The sequence below is a fragment of the Zingiber officinale genome, chromosome 9B (genome assembly GCF_018446385.1).
Source record: "Zingiber officinale cultivar Zhangliang chromosome 9B, Zo_v1.1, whole genome shotgun sequence".
NCBI lineage: Eukaryota > Viridiplantae > Streptophyta > Magnoliopsida > Zingiberales > Zingiberaceae > Zingiber > Zingiber officinale.
In genome coordinates, this window is record NC_056003.1 from 45,733,805 (window position 1) to 45,747,087 (window position 13,283).

A 13,283-nucleotide genomic window follows, 5' to 3' on the forward strand; every position below is an offset into this window, starting at 1 on the left:
TCGAGTAATAAACGCAGTGGAAATTAATAATAGAAACACACGCTAACACAGGTTGTTTACTTGGTTCGGAGCCTGTGGCGACTCCTACTCCAAGGCCCAAGTTAGTTGAACTTTTACTGCGGGCAACACCTATAATATCATAAAATTATTACAAGTTAAATACAAACAGAATAAGAATTATACCAACGATAATGGGAAAAAGAAATTTGGAAGCTCCGGGTCGTCGGCGTCGAGTTATAGCTTTTTCGGACTGTCTCGTTAGCAGCTTATCGGAGAAGGGTTGCTTGTTTGTTGATCTACTGTGCTGCTGGTCGAGATGTCCTTTTATTGGATGTTGAAGGCGCCTCTAATGTCAGTCAAGGCGCCTTAAACCCCAGCACTTATCCCTCTTTCTGCACTATGATAAGCTCCGCTGACTGCTGCTTATCCCTGCCTGGAGGCGCCTCCAACAAACCTCTGAGGTGCCTCCAAGCCAGTGTCTGAGGCGCCTCAGACTCCTTTGAGGCGCCTTCAGCCCCACTTCGCAACCAGCTAATCTCTTTGCACCTGAGGCGCCTCCAAGCTCCATGGAGGCGCCTCGGACACTGTTCATCCGAGGCATAACTTTGTTTTTTGACCCTACAAGAAATGTTAGACTATATGATCCTGTCCGAACCAGGAGTCAACGGAAGCTGGGGGTGTGGCGCTTCTTGCTGGATCCTCGAGTGCTCCGGTGAACCTGCAACAAAACCGAGTCGGGAGGGGTGTCCCGACGACGGCCCTCCGACGCTCAAGTCACTACAAGAAAACGGGGCTTTAGAGACGAAAAAATCTGTCTCTGAAAGTCCTTTTTCCGTCTCTAAAGAAAGTTTGAGACGAAATATTTCGTCTCAAAAATCCGTTAGTGAAAGCCCCGTAGCTAATTTTGAGACGAAAATATTCCGTCTCTAATTTTAGAAACGGATAAAAAAAATTGTTTATAAATCTGTTTTTAAGTTAACAAAATAAAATTGATTTTAAATGTAAATTCTGTCTCTAATTTTGTTTTAAATTTGTTAGTAATCTTGTTTATAAATCTATTTACAATTCCATTTATAAATCCGTATATAATTTTATTTTTAAATTTATCACTAAATATTATTATATTTCTCATCAATATATTAAAACAAGTCTTCATTTCAAATAAATTAAAATTATTAAAAAGAAATAATTTCTAATTCCAAATGTATCATACAATTAACATTAAAATAAATAAATATTTACATTATCCAAATAAATTTGACCAATAATCAAACTATAAACAACTATACAAATTTTTAAATCTTACCATAAGTAATCTAATTTTTATATTACATTGTCTATCACGACCCTCCTTGTCTTCGAACTCCATGAGAAAAATTGCTTCTCTTGTACAAATTAACGAACCAACCAATTTTGTTGAGACAATCTAACAAATCAAAACATGAAACGAGTAAGCCTTACAATATCAGAATTTTTAATACAAATAAATTGAAATGGTACAAAAGTCATAGTCAATATCAATGTTCATCCACTAATTAGTCCATAGTTAGTTGTCAATGCTAAAGAATCAACAAGTCATGAAGACTCTTTTGGCTCTGAAACAATAGGCATAACAAAACCATAAAAATTAAGTCAATGTGAACAAATACTTAAGTAGGATTTTCTGCGTATTTGAATCTTAAACTTAGAATCTCTAAGTACATATAACAAAATCAAATACAAGACAATAGAAAAGACTCGTTGGTCTTCTTATTGCACATTAATTAATTTAAATCATAAACTAAAAAATCTTAATATCCACAAACACAATACCACACAAACTATAAATATTGCTAAGAAATAATCCTGTAATATTAATAAACAAGATTATAGCATATAGTAAGTAAATAGTACCTACCAAAAGATTAAAAGATGGTTTTGAATGCAACATTTGCTCTTGGTTGTTGTGGCTAATACAACATTTGCTCTTGGTATCCTGCATGATACTAACGAGTGAAACATAAGTCACAATAGAATATGGAAAAGTAGAATGACCTCATTAAATAATTACGGATCATTCTTGGATAACTTGATTGCCTCTAGATAACCTCATTCTCATCTACAAATTAGTTAGAATATTATGGCTATAAGGAAATAATATGTAACAACTTAAAATACAATACACACTAAATATAGAAATGAAGACATAAAACTAACTGCATTTAAATGAAGACACTAACTTAACCTAATTGCATTTAAATGAAGACATAAAACTTAGCAATTGAAAGATCAATACAAAGCAAGAGTTAAGCAAATTAAGATGCGTCAAATTAAACCAAATTATTGAAAGAGACATTTTACCGAACACGTTACATGCAGGAATTAGAAGATTAGAACATTTCATCAAACAAGTTGTGTGCATGAAACAATTAAAATCAAGTGCGTTCAATCTAATTAAAGAAGATCAAGTTTGATACAAGCATTCAATAAAAAACATCAACACACATCCATGATAAAAGAAACAACCCAATTTCTGTGAGGTGCATATGAAGTTGTCTGGTGGTGAAGGGAATTGCTACGGACTTGGCGAAGAAGAGAAGGTTGCTGGATCGAAGATGGATGAAGAAGATAGCTGTCCAGATAGAATACGAAGCTGGGAAAGCCCAAGAACTCGTAGATCGAAGAGCGGTTATGGAAGAGATGTGGTGGAGCTGCTGTTGGAAGCTTGAAGGCTTATCGTGGAAGGAAGATGAGAAGAGGAAGGAGATGCGCGATGGGCGATGACCAGAGGGAGAAAACCCCTTTCCTTGGTGTGCCGATGGTGGTGGAGTTAGCATTGGGCAGCATTCGCGTCGGTAAGAAGATGAGGCCGGGATGGAGGAGGGTGACGGGATGCAGATGGGCGAGATGGAGAGGATCGATCGGTTGGAGGTGGAGTGGTAGATGAAGTCGCCGACCGATTGAAGGTGGAGTTCGATGAGAAGGGGCGGTGTCCCGACAACGATCGCGTGAGGAAGCAGAGAATAGATGAACAAACTGTGCTTCATCCACTCTTATTTTCCTAGATCTGATCGGACGGTCAGGATTGGCCCGGATCTAGGTGAATGGATGAGATCAAATCTGATTGAACGGTCAGGATCGGCTAGAACTAGTTGAATGATCAAGATAGCTAGATCATAGTGAACGGCTCGGAAAATCCCAGATCTACACAGATTGACTAAAATCAACCAGATCTCGATGAACGACTAGAATTAATTAGATCGGAGTCCTTTGATTACTTTACATTATATTTGATCCAATGGCTCATATTTCTCCATATTAGACTTCTCCTTGACTAAGTCTTTAGGTCTAAAGTGAACAGATTTACAATTTTGTATCAAATCTGTCTCTGATTTATATAAATCTAAAACAAATTTTATTTCCGTTTTAATTTTCATTAAATATTTAAACAAAATTTGTAACAGAGATTTTGCGGTCTCAAATTCCGTTTATAATCCATATTTATTTTTTGTTTATAAAATTTATATGTAATTTTGTATCAAAATTTATTTTAAATTTCTTTTCAAATATTATATTTTAGTAAAGTTAAATAAATTAATGATTTTGTACAGAATATGTCTATCTGATTTATATAAATTTGAAACAGATTTTATTTCTGTTTTAAATTTTAATTAATTTATAAACAAAATTTATCACAGAAATTATACCGTCTCAAATTTTGTTTATAATTCGTATTTATTTTTGTTTATAAAAATTTATATGTAATTTTGTTTCAATTTTGTTTTAAATTCTGTTTTATTTTTTTTTTAAAAAATTATAATTTACTAAAATGAAATGGATTAATAATTCCGTATCAAATCTGTTTCTAATTTATACAAATCTGAAACAGATTTTATTTTCGTTTTAAAAATCCGTTTCTGAAGCCATGTTTTCTTGTAGTGAGTCAGGCGAGGAATAACAAAAAGGTGGCCTCAGGATCAAGACTCGCGTACCTCCGGTGAAGAAATGGAGACTTATATAGACCTCTCGAAGGAGCCTGGGCGCGCCAATCAAAGCAATCACCTGCTTTCGGCCATGCCCAGGTATGGGTCTGTCAGAAGGACCATGCCCAGGTATGAGTCTGTCAGAAAGACGTCCATAAGGCTATACCGCTACTGTACCAACCTCTCCATAATGTGACGGCGAGATCCTCCATCGTGCACTCTTGTGTACGGCGTAATCATCAGACATGCCTTTGCTGACATCCCATATCCTGAGCCGAACGAATAGGCCGCTCGGCTAACCTTTGTACCCTCGCCCTTATCCTGGCCGAACGGACCACCCGCTCGGCCCTTCGGTCCTAGCCGGGCAGACTCCCCGCTCGGCCATTCGGTTCTCCCGCCTTGGCGTCGGAAACCCAAGCCCATGACTGGGTTATCTTTGGTTCCGCTCGGACCTACTCAGCTGCTCGGCGCGGCCATTAACCGCTTAGTCAGCCCTCCATCTGTCCTCAAGCTGAGACCCTTCAGGAAGTGGGTCCCCCATTCTTACTGCCGGATCACTTGCCTTCCCTTCAAGTCTAGTCGAAGGAGGCAGTGAGTCCGACTGACTGGACTATGTGTCCGAGCGGGCGGTCGTCGCCTTACCGTCGCTTATAATATCCCTTGAGCCGTTTGGCCCTTATGCTAAATTCAACCGCTCGGCTCTTCGTTTTGGCTGTCTTGTCGCTCAACGTGGATGTTTGCTTGTTTAAATCTTCTCGAAAATCACGCAAATCCTCTTCATTAAGCCGAAGCATGCGCGGTATGGGCGCATTAATTGTGCCTGGTGACAGAGCGCCACGTGGCTCTTCTTGCGCGGCGGTGATGATCCGTACGATGGGACGCCGATTACTTTGAAATGGACGGTTAGATGATGACCTCGTCTCTCGTGACCTGCATCCGACGGCGGAGGCCGACCGGCCTCGGCCGTATAAAGCCTCCGTCTCCTTCCTTCGCCGCATGTTTGCTTGCGCGTTGTCCTTCTGCCTCTTCTTCTGCTGCGGCCCCCGACGATCCAGTTCCTGTGTTTCGGCGGCTACCATCCCACCGGTGATCCTTTCTGCCCGTTTCCTTCTCAGTGAGTCTTCTCCCTTCATTTACAAGGTCTTCCCAACTCGTTTTGCCTCTTTCGTTCCCATTCCTTCGGTTTCTTGCTATCTTTTTGCTTCTCCGAGATGGCAAGCTCCTCCGAACCCGCTGTTGGTGTTCATGGCCCTTGGTATCTGACCATGGAGAGTCGATTTGATGAAGAGGGCGCTCGGCGCCTTGTTCGGACGTACGGGATTCTTGATGACCATGAAATAGTTATAGCCGACCCGACCGACCGGCCCCATGACCCTCCGATCGGCACCGTTTGTTTTTTTCTAGACCAATTCCAGGGTGGCCTTAGATTTCCTACCCATCCCTTTATTTTAGAGGTTTGCAATTATTTTCGCATCCCGCTCGGCCAACTTGTGCCGAATTCCTTCAGGCTGCTGAGCGGGGTGGTCGTCCTCTTTAAGCTGCACAGTATCCCACTCGACCCCAAGATATTCCACTATTTCTTCTACCCCAAACAATCCGAGTTGGGCACTTTTATTTTCCAAAGTAGAATAGGCTTCAAATTTTTTGATAATATGCCGACCTCCAACAAGCACTGGAAGGAGTTCTTCTTCTATATACGACTTCCCGAGCATGGCAGACCGCTGTGCCGACCCAGCCAGAGCTCGGCAAATTCAGAAGCAGTCCAGCCTACCTTCATGCGGCAAACTGGTTGTCCGGTCAACGGTACAAAATCGACCAGTTGCTTCTCAAGGGGGTGTTGTACATTTTTGGATTATCTTCCGTTCGGGCCAACCTCCCCCACCGCATGGGTAAGGACTCTTTACTTCTTTCACCTTTTTTGTCTAACTGATTTTAATTTCTTCTGCTGCAGCTGAAGTCATGTGGCGCTCCAAGGCTACCGATCATCTGAAATTGAAGGCCGTGAAAATTGAGGCGGCCACCAAAAAAGAACTCGCCGAGCGGGGTCTCATCCCCAGCCGCCCGGCAGATGCAGGAGAGGGGGGGGCGCAGTCTGCCCCTGAAACAGAAGTTGCCCAACTCGCTTCAACGGAGGTCGAGGCGGATCATGTTTCTTCTGCTCCAGCCGAGCTGGGAATCCCCCAGACCGGGGATTCACCACCGGGAGTTCGGCGGAAACGTCGAAGAGACTCCAGCCTTCCGCCGACCAAAGAGGGCGAACCACGGGCGCCGATCGAGATTGCCTCGCCCGATCGCACGGAGTCGCAGATCGGGACCCCCGTGGCCTCGCCCATCGCACAGCACTCTGGCTCTCCTCCGCGGACTCGTCGTCTCTTACGACGGTTGGGCGAGACTTCAACCATAGGGGAGTCCTCGGGCCAGGCAACTGCGGCCGAGAAAGGGCCGGCCGGCCACCCGACCATCAAGACGACCCTCCGATTTCCTTCGGAGGAATATTTATTATCTGCCGATCGGCCATCAAGCCCCGTTCATGAAATAACCCTGACGGGTCCGCTCGCCAAGCTCTTCGAGGACGCCCAGATTCAGGTGGCCCTCATGACGCCCAAGCAGCTCGGCGATAACAACATGCAGCAGGCTACTCAGGTACGTTCATTTTTTTTCCTGTGCCATGCTACCGTTTGGCTCCTGATTTTATTATTTCCTTTACAGCGTTGGGCTGAGCAAATCTCCACTAGCCATCGGCTAGCCGAGCTGGAGGATCTCCTGGAAAAACTCCAAGTGTCGGGAGGTCCATCAGCCGAGCGGGAGAAACAAGCCCTTGAGGCCGAACAGAAGAAGGCCGCCGACCTGGCTACAGAGGTGGCTCGACTCGATGACTTAGTGAAGAAGTGCGACGGGGACATTAAGCGTGCCAGCAGCCGGAAGAGGCGGGCGATTACTGATCTGGATAAGATGAAAGTTGAAGTCCGAGCCCTAGATCAGCAATCTAAAAAGCTAGAGGCCCAACTGGCTGCCGAACGGGATGGGCGCTCTGCTGAATGCACCAAAGAGGAGGTGGACCAGAAAGTTCTTCAAGATTCACTGATTGCCTCCCGGACGGCGCTCAGACAATATAAGGAGGAAGAGTCGAGTCGCCTAGCAGCAGCGCACCAAGAATACCTCCGCTCGGAGTGGTTCGGCGCAAAATTCGGCGGCAACGTCTCCTCAACTTTTGCCGAGGCGGTCAAGGTCACCATGGCGTACTTGAAGAAGGGTGGCCACCTTCCTGCGGGAATGCACATTCCCACCTCCGACCTGGCGGCCATGATAGATGATATCCCGGACGCCTTTTTTAATTTTGAGGACCCGGAGTGAGGCGAGCTCTTCTAAGTACTTTCTGTATTTCATCCGCTTTGCGAATGTAAAACTTTTGTACGTGCCGTTCGGCATAATTGTGTTCCTTTACTTGTATTTTTGTTTGCCCTTCATTGCCCCTTTTTATTCTGTTTGATGCTCATTCGTAGAATCAATTAGGCTCCATGTGTTTCTCACTAGACGACCGATCAGGTTAATCGATTGGCTCGTTTTCCTCAAAATCATTTAGCGCTTGGCTATACTGTTTGCGTTCAGCGAATGCGAAGTATTGACAAACTGACGGTCGATCGGCCTCAATCAATTTAGTACTTGCGAACGCTCGTTATTTGGCGTCCTTAGTTCCGTCCAAGAAGTTCACAGTCGCGGGTTCGACACTCGATCTTTAACGACGGAGCTCGTCGGCACGGGTATTTATAGCCGATCGGCGCGGCTCCCGATCTTTAACGACGGAGCTCGTCGGCGCGGGTATTTATAGCCGATCGGCGCGGCTCTCGATCTTTAACGACGGGGCTCGTCGACCTTCCGCTCGGACGTTTATAGACGCCGGCTCGTCTCTCGATCTTTAACGTCGGAGCTCGACGGCACGGATATTTATAGCCGATCGGCGCGGCTCTCGATCTTTAATGACGGGGCTCGTCGACCTTCCGCTCGGACATTTATAGACGCCGGCTCGTCTCTCGATTTTTAACGTCGGAGCTCGACGGCGCGGATATTTATAGCCGGTCGGCGCGGCTCTCGATTTTTAACGACGTGGCTCGTTGGTCTTCCGCTCGGACGTTTATAGACGCCGGCTCGTCTCTCGATCTTTAACGTCGGAGCTCGACGGCGCGGATATTTATAGCCGATCGGCGGCTCTCGATTTTAACGACGTGGCTCGTCGGTCTTCCGCTCGGCGTTTAGACGCCGGCTCGTCTCTCGATCTTTAACGTCGGAGCTCGACGGCGCGGATATTTATAGCCGATCGGCGCGGCTCTCGATCTTTAACGACGGGGCTCGTCGACCTTCCGCTCGGACATTTATAGACGCCGGCTCGTCTCTCGATCTTTAACGTCGGAGCTCGACGGCACGGATATTTATAGCCGATCGGCGCGGCTCTCGATTTTTAATGACGTGGCTAGTCGGTCTTCCGCTCGGACGTTTATAGACGCCGGGTCGTCTCTCGATTTTTAACGTCGGAGCTCGACGGCGCGGATATTTATAGCCGGTCGGCGCGGCTCTCGATTTTTAACGACGTGGCTCGTCGGTCTTCCGCTCGGACGTTTATAGACGCCGGCTCGTCTCTCGATTTTTAACGTCGGAGCTCGACGGCGCGGATATTTATAGCCGGTCGGCGCGGCTCTCGATTTTTAACGACGTGGCTCGTCGGTCTTCCGCTCGGACGTTTATAGACGCCGGCTCGTCTCTCGATCTTTAACGTCGGAGCTCGACGGCGCGGATATTTATAGCCGATCGGCGCGGCTCTCGATTTTTAACGACGGGGCTCGTCGGCGAGCGTTTATAGACGCCGGCTCGTCTCTCGATTTTTAACGTCGGAGCTCGACGGCGCGGATATTTATAGCCGGTCGGCGCGACTCTCGATCTTTAACGACGAGGCTCGTCGGTCTTCCGCTCGGACGTTTATAGACGCCGGCTCGTCTCTCGATCTTTAACGTCGGAGCTCGACGGCGCGGATATTTATAGTCGATCGGCGCGGCTCTACGGTTTAACGTCTGGGCTAGACGGCCTAACCAGGCTAACTCCTTACCAGGTCAAGCGACCTTGGCCTTCATACCTTATCCCGTGCTTGAACAGTTTTTATGCCTATCCGAACGGCACGGGTCATTTGCTTACGAATCTAAATGCATACTCCCCCTGGCCGATCGGCTCGGGGGCCTTCGCTATTCGAGCACTTGGCTCGAATAATCCATATGCCCCTGCCGAACGGTACACCGTTCAGCGGAGAATGCTCAATGTGTTTTCATCTTTTTGCTCCCTGCATCACAAGTATATAGGCGACCAAAAAGTATATAAATTTATATTTAGCGCACCTTTCACCTAGCTTGGAGAACGTACTCCTGGATGAACGGCTCAGGGTCTACTTCGTCGAGTATTTTGGCTCGGATAATTTACCTCCGTCCGAACGGTACGGGGCCTTCAATTCTTGTTGATGATGCCTTATATTTGTTCTCTTGATTCTTCCTTTCTACATTTCAAGTATTCAGTCGAAAAAAGTACACAGGATGATTTACATTGATACACCTTTCACCCCGCCCGGTAAGGCTGGAGGTGGTTCGCGCTCCACGGTCTATCTAGCTGCCGACCGTCCTCGTCTTCCAAATAATACGCGCCCGAGCGGAGCTTTTCGATGATTTTGAAGGGACCTGCCCACGGAGCTTCAAGCTTGCCGACGTCGCCGACCGGCTTGACTTTCTTCCAGATGCGCCGGTTGTAGTTTTGCTTCATCCGCTGACGGTATGCCATCAGCCGAACGGATGCCTTGGCTCGCTCCTCGTCAACCAAATCCAGCTCCATGTTCCTTCGCTCGGCGTTGCCTTCATCGTAACATTGGACCCGGACGGACTCGACGCCGACTTCAACCGGGATGACCGCTTCGCCGCCGTACACCAGATGAAAAGGTGTGACACCCGTTCCTTCTTTAGGAGTCGTTCGTATGGCCCATAAAACGCCCGGCACTTCATCCGGCCAGCTTCCTCCCACGTGGTCGAGCCGAGCGCGCAGCATATGGAGAATTTCCCGATTGGCTACTTCGGCTTGACCGTTGCTTTGGGGGTAAGCCACGGACGTGAAGTGTTGTTCGATGCCGTAGCTTTTGCACCAATCTTCTAGCACCTTCCCTGTGAATTGCCGCCCATTGTCGGAAACCAATCGGCGAGGGATACCGAACCTACAGATGATGTGTTGCCAGATGAATTTTTTGACCATCTGCTCGGTGATCCTGGCTAGTGGTTCGGTCTCCACCCACTTGGAAAAATAATCGACCGCCACCAGCAAAAATTTCCTCTGCCCGGTCGCCATCGGAAATGGACCCACAATATCCATTCCCCATTGATCGAACGGACATGAAACGGTTGATACTTTCATCTCCTCTGCCGGTCGGTGGGAGAAGTTGTGATACTTCTGGCATGAAAGGCATGTAGATACTGTCCGAGCGGCGTCTATTTGTAAGGTCGGCCAGAAATATCCAGCTAGCAGGATCTTCTTAGCTAGTGATCGTCCGCCCGGATGTCCTCCGCACGATCCTTGATGTACCTCTTGGAGGATGTAAGCTGAGTCCTCCGAGCTCACGCATTTCAACAGCGGGCGAGAGAAAGCCTTCTTATAGAGCTGATCGCCAATGAGTGTGAACCGACCAGCCCTCCTCCTGAGCAGCTGAGCTTCATCCCGATCGGCCGATGTGGCTCCCGAGCGGAGGAACTCTATGATGGGTGTCCTCCAGTCGCTTGGAAACGTGCGGCCTTCCATCCGGTCGACGTGCGCCACCAGCAGTACTTTTTCAATTGGTTGCTGAATGGCAACCGGCGTTATTGAGCTTGCGAGTTTGGCTAACTCGTCGGCTGCCTGGTTCTCCGTTCGGGGGATCTTCTGAATAAGAACCTCTCGGAAAGTAGCTTTGAGTTTTTCAAAGGCCTCAACGTAGAGTTTAAGCCGAACGCTGTTGATCTCAAAGGTGTCAGGCGACCAACTGTGAATCCGAATAGAGAGTCACCCGACCGGCACCCACATGCCGTGCTGCCTGCAATCCGGCTATGAGGGCCTCATACTCTGCTTCATTGTTGGTAGCTTTGTAATCCAGCCAGACGGATAGGTGCATCTTTTCTTCTTGAGGTGAGAGCAGCAATATTCCAATCCCACTTCCGAGCCGAGTGGAGGACCCATCCACATATATTCTCCACATAGCTTCTGGCTCTGGCCTTTGCGCTTCGGTCACAAAATCAGCCAAGGATTGCGTTTTGATCGTCGAGCGGGGCTGGTATTGGATGTCGAATTCACTTAGTTCTGTTGTCCACTTCTGGATTCAGCAGCACTCTTCCTAGTGGACTGTTCGTCCGGACAATGATGGTGTGAGCCAAGAAATTTGGTCGAAGGCGCCGAGCGGCTAGAACCAAAGCAAAGGCCAACTTCTCGAGCCCGGTGTAACGAGATTCAGCATCTTTTAAAATGTGGCTCAGAAAATACACCGGCTGTTCCTCGCCGCTGGACCTTACAAGTGCCGAGCCTACAGCATGCTCGGTTGAAGACAGATAAACATAAAGTGACTCACCCCCGATCGGCTTAGCTAGTACAGGCAGGGAATTAAGATATGTCTTCAATTCTTCGAATGCTCGGTCTCATTCCTCGTCCCAGTGAAATTTAGTGGCCTTGCGCAAAATTTTGAAGAATGGTAGGCTCCGATCGGCGGTTTTGGAGATGAATCTGGACAAAGCAGTTATCCGACCGGTCAACCGCTGCACTTCTCTTGTATTTCTGGGAGGCGGCATGTCTTGTAGAGCTTTCACCTTGCCAGGATTTGCCTCGATTCCCCGCTCGGTCACTATGTACCCCAAGAAACGCCCTCCTTTTGCTCCGAATAGGCACTTCTGGGGATTTAGCTTGACTCCATATTTGCGTAGCGTTCGGAAGGTTTCTTCCATGTCCTTGAAGAGATCGGCCGCTCGGACGGATTTGATAAGAATGTCATCCACATAGACTTCCAGATTTCGCCCGATCTGCTCCCTGAACACCTTGTTCATCAAGCGTTGATAGGTGGCCCCGGCATTCTTCAATCCGAACGGCATTACATTATAGCAATATGTGCCGTCGGCAGTCACGAAGCTGACTTTTTCTTGATCTTCACGGGCGAGCGGCACTTGATGATAGCCTTGGTAGGCGTCGAGCATACATATTAACTCGCAGCCGGCCGTAGAGTCCACCAGCTGATATATCCGGGGCAAGGGATAAAAATCTTTGGGGCATGCTTTGTTTAAGTCCCTAAAGTCGATGCAGACTCTCCACTTGCCGCCCGGCTTGGAGACTAATACTACGTTAGCCAGCCAGCTCGGGAACTGCACCTCGCGTATGTGGCCGGCCTCCAGAAGTTTCTCTACTTCCGCCCGGATGATGGCATTCTGCTCGGCACTGAAATCTCTTTTTCTCTGCTTTATCGGCCGAGCGTCCGATCGGACATGCAACTCATGCTGCGCTATGCTCGGCGAGATTCCGGGCAACTCATGTGTCGACCAGACGAAGACATCATGATTTCGTTGGAGGCATTGGATCAGCTCTGCCTTCTGCTCCTCCTCCAGATCAGAGGCGATAAAAGTCGTGGCCTCCGATCGGGTTGGATGGATCTGAACCTCCTCCTTTTCATCATAAATTAAAGCAGGAGGTTTCTCGGTTATGGCGTGTACCTCGATCCGGGGCGCCTTCCGAGCGGAACAGGCTTCTGCTCGGATCATCTCTATATAGCACCGCCGAGCTGCTAGCTGATCTCCCCGTACTTCTCCCACTTTGTCCTCCACGAGGAACTTGATCTTCTGATGGAAGGTTGAGACGACTGCTCGGAATTCGCTGAGCGCCGGTCGTCCCAAAATGACGTTGTAGGACGAAGGAGAGTCGACCACCACGAAGTTTATTGTCCTAGTCCTCCTGAGCGGTTCTTCTCCCAGCGAGGTAGCCAGTCGGATCTGTCCGACCGGCTTCACTTCGTTACCCGTAAACCCGTAGAGCGGTGTTGTCATGGGCAGCAGCTCGGCTCGATCAATTTGCAGCTGATCGAACGCCTTCTTGAATATAATGTTGACCGAGCTCCCTGTGTCAACAAATATGCGGTGAATAGTGTAATTTGCTATTACCGCTTTAACGAGCAGAGCGTCGTCGTGGGGCACTTCAACGCCTTCTAAGTCCCCAGGCCCGAAAGTGATTTCCGGTCCACTTGCCCGCTCTTGGCTGCAACCGACTGCGTGGATCTGGAGCTGCCGGACACCCGCT

General features: G+C 47.9%; 1 long non-coding RNA gene across 1 annotated transcript; it reads right to left on the reverse strand.

Annotated features, from left to right (window-relative positions):
- Positions 1 to 1,193: 1,193 nt before the first annotated feature.
- LOC122024126 lies at positions 1,194 to 2,998 on the reverse strand. Its single transcript, XR_006123340.1, has 2 exons — positions 1,898 to 2,998; positions 1,194 to 1,426 (listed from the first exon to the last, which is right to left on the reverse strand). It is a non-coding gene; the product is annotated as an uncharacterized LOC122024126 (long non-coding RNA).
- Positions 2,999 to 13,283: the final 10,285 nt, after the last annotated feature.